This window comes from Diplotaxodon limnothrissa, linkage group LG14 (genome assembly GCF_057381915.1).
Source record: "Diplotaxodon limnothrissa isolate DT_005_m linkage group LG14, D_limnothrissa_male_GT1.1, whole genome shotgun sequence".
NCBI lineage: Eukaryota > Metazoa > Chordata > Actinopteri > Cichliformes > Cichlidae > Diplotaxodon > Diplotaxodon limnothrissa.
The window spans coordinates 30,115,240-30,121,933 of NC_140609.1; positions in this window are offsets into that span (position 1 = coordinate 30,115,240).

The following is a 6,694-nucleotide window of genomic DNA, read 5'->3' on the forward strand; positions in this document are numbered from 1 at the left end:
TATTGTACTGTAAACACATTTGAAATGTTTGAGTCAGTGCACGCTGGAGAGATTATACCTCTCGGCTGGCCTGGGAACGCCTTGGTATTCCCCCGCATAAGCTGGAGGAGGTGGCTGGGGAGAGGGAGGTCTGGGCCTCTTTGCTTAGGCTGCTGCCCCCGCAACCCGGCCTCGGATAAAGCGGATGAAGATGGATGGATGGATGGAGTCAGTACAGTTTGTCTCACAGCAATATTAATTGTAAATGAATTGCAATGAAGTGGTATTTAGTAATAACTGCATATAGTCTACTATTCTCTTCAGTTTCAAGACTTTTGCACATGTCAATTTATATAAAAATAAATAAATAATACAAACAAATCCGTTGACGTTTCTTTTCTGTTCAAGGACTTCACATTAGATGTTCAATAACAATTAAAAAAGACAAAATACATCCAAAGTGCAGCTGTTTTCCACACACAGCATTTTTTTAAATTGAATGGATTTAATTGAATGAGGCGGGGAATTCAGTGATGTTTGTGTGAGAGAGACTTGTCAAGATGATACACTAGATTTAAAATGATTTCAAATGTGAGAAACTCAATTTGGCTGTTATTAACTGTAATGCTGTCTATTATTTTAAAAAGTGAGGATGGTTTATTATAACAAAAGCTCAGTCTGAGCTGTCATCTCTCACCATCATCCAAAACAAAATTATCAGATTTTCATCACCATGCAACTCTTTCTCAACAGCATATGACTATTATCCATCTTTTAAAGGACAAGTATGTTTCGCTGCCTCTTACTTATTGGCCTCTTGTCTTATGTATAAAGCTGACATGATCCTTTAAACACAGCATGGAAAGCCATAATGAGCCTGGACTTAAAGGCCACACCTAATGGCAAGAGGCCTATGACATTGTAATCTGAGATTAAGGTTCAAGGCAGGGATATCGTTAAACATTGTTGTGCATCATCAGCATTATGAGCTTAAAGAAGCTCATAAGAAGCTCTTACGTCTCCATTTAAAGATCTGCCAGAGAACTTTAATATCACCTCGTAAGTGTCGATCATTATGTTGGGTTTCTGTTTTAAAAACATGACGAATGGTAATCATAAGACTCTGCATACAGGGAAGTAAACGTCAACAAACCCTGTTGTTGGTATGGTGTGACAGTAGAAAACATGGCCAAAAGGTAGCAGGAAGAAAAAAAAAATCAAAGGATCACATCAAAGTTCTGACCCCATTCTTTTGGGACAATTAAAATGTTAGATGGTTTTTGGTTAACAAGCGGTTGGGTGCATAGAGCAGTTTAGATCACTATGATCTCGTGTCCCACTGGGAAGGAAAACTTATGTAATTACAGTGTCTTTCTCTCCTTTTGCTCCCTCTGAGCTACCCACTCATTATCCAATTGCAACACATCGTCTTGTGTCGTGGACTATATTATTGGCTATATATACATGTAAGGCCTCGGCAGGAAATTAAATCTGCGAACTGTTCGCTTTGCTAAGATTTTGTCCTACTGACTGCACAGGCAAGGACTCTGGTGAAGCTAAACACGCATTTCTATGAACCCATTATAAACTAGGCTTTCTAGCTGCAGAGTAAGCAAACTGTGAGCTTAATGAATGACTTCCACAAAAATATAAAGTAATTAGGGAGTTGGGAGTATGTAGAAGAGGTCAAAAAAGGAAACTTTGTATTTCATCCACTTGCATTTGGGAGCATTTTGTTGATGAGAAGGCTTTTGAAAACCACATTGCCCTTTCACCTCTTCTGTATCAGTTACATATGAGCACAATATGCTGCCTGTCCGATACAATCAATCCTCCCTTGAACATAAAGACCTGTGTGTAGAGATGGTTTCAGTTAGCAATTGGAGTATCCAATTAAGCTTTGGACATGAGTGAGGCCAAAAGCAAAAAAAGATCCAGAAGAGGACAGAGAGCTTTTTCATTGCTTACTTTAGGCCAAAGTACATCCATTGTTTAATGGGGATGGGTGGGATTTGGTGTAAATGATTACACTTTTAACTCTAAGACAGCAACAGTCAGCAATGAAGACATGTTTTTATTTTAAGGTACTAAGACAAACACTGAATGCAAACGAGCAACGAGGAACAAAGTACTATCGACTGTGTAGGATTGAAACCTGGAGCTGATTTACAACCACGATTCTCAAATCAGTTTTGCCCGGTCTCTTTTCACAGTACTCTCTTTAGCTGTATGTGACTATTAGGATGCTGTAAAATGTAAATAGAAACAGAATACAATAATTTACAAATATAAACCAATGATTTACTCACAGCAGAATATAGAAAATATATATATAAAAAAATTGTTCTCTTATGAGAAAAATACTGGATGATTGTTAATTTGATGGCAGCAAAAAGGATTCTAGCTGCTTAACAATCCTGCGTCTTCTTTGTGATATTTTTCACTTTATGATGCATCAAATGTTTTTGATTGGTGAAAGGTCTGATTTGTAGGCAGGTCAGGTTAAGCATAGCTATTAAGCTAGCTGTTGTAATAGCATGACGTTTAACATAAGGACAGGGCATAAACAGGCAATAAGAGTGAGATAATAAATATACAGTATATACACATTGATGGGGCCTTTCTAGATCTGCAAGCTGCCAACTCTAAAGGCGATAATGCACCCTCATGCCATCGGAGATGCATGCTTTTGAACTGAATGTTGATAACAACATGGATAGTCCCTCTCCTCTTAAATCCAAAGAATGCAGGGTTTCACATTTTAAATTCTGGTTCATCCGATGACAGAACAGTTTTCCACTGTGCTTTAGTTCATTTGGCCAAGACAAGACAAATGCATTTCTAGATCATGGCGGCTTCTTTGCATACTAGAGTTTTATTCTCGATTTCTGGATGGCACATTGAACTGTGTTCACAGACAGTGATTTCTGGAAGCATTCCTGAATTCATGCAGTGATTTCCATTAAAGAATCATGGTTGCTCCTAATGTGATTGTCATTTTTTAACTTGTTCCTTGCACACAGATTTCACACAGAACACAGTGTGAGGCAAGGCAGGATAGGACACAAAATCTAGGACTCAAAGACAAAAACTAAACTTAAAGGTAGCTAACGGCTGATTACAAAACACACTAACTAAAACTGGGAAGGCTCTAGAAATCTAAACTAACTGACAGAACACACAGGAGGAGACACAGGCGATATATATAACAGAGGGAATCAGGGCAGAGAGGAAACAGCAAGGAAACACGGCTGACTAAATACAGGGAACAGAGGAATGAGACAGAGATAAGAGCAGGGGGGACAAGGCTGAAAGAGCGAGGAATGGAGAGGGCGAAAGGGAGAGAAAAACCACACAGAGACATGACTGGAGAAACAGGCAACTAAACATGGAGACAAGACGGACTTCACAGGGAAGCACGAAGCACAAAAACTCAAAACACGGTCAAAACTCCGAACCATGACACCTGATGGCATTTATAAACTATTTAATTGAAATGTTATTCTCCAGGGCTTTCTTTTTTTAGTAGCACTTACTTTTCAGCTTATTGTTGGTCTATCCCAAGTTTTTGGAGATGGGTTATTGCTATTTTTTTCATGAAATATTAAATATGCCTCAGTCTAAACCTGTTATTAAGTACACTTCATAATACCAATTTAACTACAATTTTTAAGTCCTCAGAACAATTTCTGTTCGCTAGTACACAATTTCCACAAACTATCCTTGTGGTGGGCTAGTCTCTCTTGGTGTCTTTTGAGAACTATCACACAGTTGGATGGGTTTGAGAATCTAATGTGATGCAGGATCACGTAGCATTATGCAGCAAAAGTAGGGAAAATTTCCATGAGAAGAAAAATCACGGTAGAGAAAATCTGCTGAAAGCCATCTGGAAATTATATCTCTTGCAGTAGCCTCTCCCATAGCCACTGACTTCAGTGGTTATAACACTTGGCCTAGCAATTTTGTGGTGACACTACTAGTCTTTTTCTTGGTGAAGTGCGTGAAACCAGTTCAGTGTTAGACACCTCATTTGTGGAAAAGAAGTCAAAATGTTACAAGAAAGGTCTCACTCAAATTAAATCTATAGATGGACAGTGGAAAATGCTTTTACAGATTCAGGCTATTCAAAATAGCCTCCAAGAGCCCAGAAACCTGTTTCGCTTACTCTGTTTATTGGTTTAGAAAGTGCTAAAGAGAGCCAAATCTGAAAGTTTGCATTTCACTGAACTTGGGTATGAATTTATTTGGAGAATACAAGCACACAAGTAAGTAGCTATAGAGCTACTCCCAAATATTCATTTGAGTAATCTGGATAATCAATTACTGTCTGTCTGGTTTACTATCTAACTTTTACCTTTGCCAAAATTTTAAATATTCATTATTTTGTTTATAATGCGTTAAAGTTCTTCATTAACAGTCTCAGAGTCATAGTATGTCAAAAATATTGCTAACATTATGCAGAAAAAGGATCGAATCTGGGTCACCTTTAGCCCAGTACACTTGGGAATGTTAATCTGGGCGAGCATGTCAAAATATTTAAAGGTCATGAGCTTGTTAGTGTTAAGGGCACTGTCATTCGCAAGGACTATACTGTAATGAGACTGATGTTTACAGTGTTGTCTTTTTTTAGAGTACCTCCATGTTTTCTGGTGTCTTGGTGTCTACTGTACCTTCTGACGGATGAATTCGAGGTACCGCTCGACAAAAAATAAACCATGTGCTCAAAACAGGCTGACAGATGACTCATTGGGCTATATGACCACAGTTCATGTGTTCTTTGCACCGCTTCACTCACAAAAAGGGCATTTTTAGGTGTAATAAGAGGTTGTGGCACTGCAACCCTACTATTGTGTCCCTTTCTCTGAAGTTCTCAGTTGACTGCTTTCATGAAACTAAAAGGCCAATTGAATCCAAGATTGAGATTTACAGTAAGCTGATTCAAAGTTGCCCGACTGTTTTTTCTCTGCATGTCAAAGCACAGACATATTGATGACCAAAGAGCACTCACATCTGTCCCAAAGTTCCCTTAACCGATGATATCTTTCCTTCAGACCCACAGACCCAGATCACTAATACTGAGCTATTTCAGTGCAAAAAACATGTTGTTGGCAGTTTTAATCTTGGACGCTATTGTGAAAGAGAACTTTGTGATTGTTTTTGTGCTTTTGTGGCCAGAATAATGTCAGTCTAGCCAGAATATAGCCCTGCATTTGTCATAGGGATCAAACCTGCGTGAGATGGATTAGATCTCATTGTACCCAGCGTCTCCTTTTAGAATTTGAAAAACCACATAATTATATTTAATACACCAGTGTTTTACCTTTATCTTCCTCAGGACAATACAAAATATGGTTATGGACCAGATTCTTTCCAAGATGCCTTTAAACAACTACAAATTTCTGGCTACAAGGTGATGTAATTTAAGGCACGAACACACACAAAAATACATTTTTCACAAAATGAATTCACAAAACCTTGATCAAACGTTATTATTTATCCAACGAAGAAGCAAAATATATTTTTTGTATCACTTTTACTCTGATATTGGTGTCATAAGTAGGTCTAATTGCAATTTATAAATCCTGGTAAATTCAATAAATAAAAAGTCTTGATATGATTTAAGCTTTAGTCGTTATTCAAAGAGGCTTACAAAGCTAAATATAATGTATCCAATATCTACATTTTAACATACTATGTAAGTATGAGAACTTTAAAATGCACTGAAACATGCTTTTCTTAAAAACCACAAGCTTAAATAGGAACACAGTAAATGGCTCCATCTGGTGGTGCAATGCACAATCAAACAACAGGCAAAATTACGTCTCGGTGTACTGTATGTATACCACTTACTTAAGAAAGGAAGAAAGAAAGCTTCTAAGGGTCTGACCAAAGCATTACTAAACATGGAAATAGAGTTCCAGCTGGCCATCCAGCTCACTATTGCAATTATTTGGCCTTGAAACCGTCAAATGACCTTAATGTAAAGTAGATTTACTGCAGCAGAATAATGTTGACCTTAGCTGGTCCACAGAGCAGTTGAGGCACTGACAAAGGTATAACCACAGGTTTATACCCTCAGCAGAACCATCTTTTCTTCTATATCATCTCCCCTACACCCAAACAGTTTTGTCCAGCTTGTTTTACAGTACCCTCTATATCTGTATGTGACTGTTAGAATGCTGTGTAAAATGTAAATAAGAACAAAATGCAATGATTTGTAAATCTCCTAAACTCATATTTTATTCACAGTAGACTAAGAAAACACATCAAAGCTTTAAAATTAAATATTTTAGTATTTCATGAAAACTATTATGTCATTTTGCATTTGATGGCAGTCATACATCTCAAAAAAGTTGGAGTGGGAGCAACAAAAGGCTGGAAAAGTGAGTAATATGTAAAAGAAACGGCTGGAGGAACATCTCGCAACTGGTCAGCAACATTATGGGATATTAAAAAAACATCTTACAGAGGCACAGTTTATCTGAAGTAAAGAAAAAGCAAACAAACAAAGAAAAATCTGTATCAACAAATTGTAAAAAAAAAAAAAAAAAAAAAAAAGCAACAACAAAAAAACATTAATATGTAAATAATGTTCCTCAATGTGAAACTGTGAAGACTAAAATGCCATCATCATCTATCTGGAGAAATTTCTGTCCACAAGGGACAAGGTTGAAAATGTTTGGGCCACAGGTGGTACTGTATTTTAAAAAAAAGG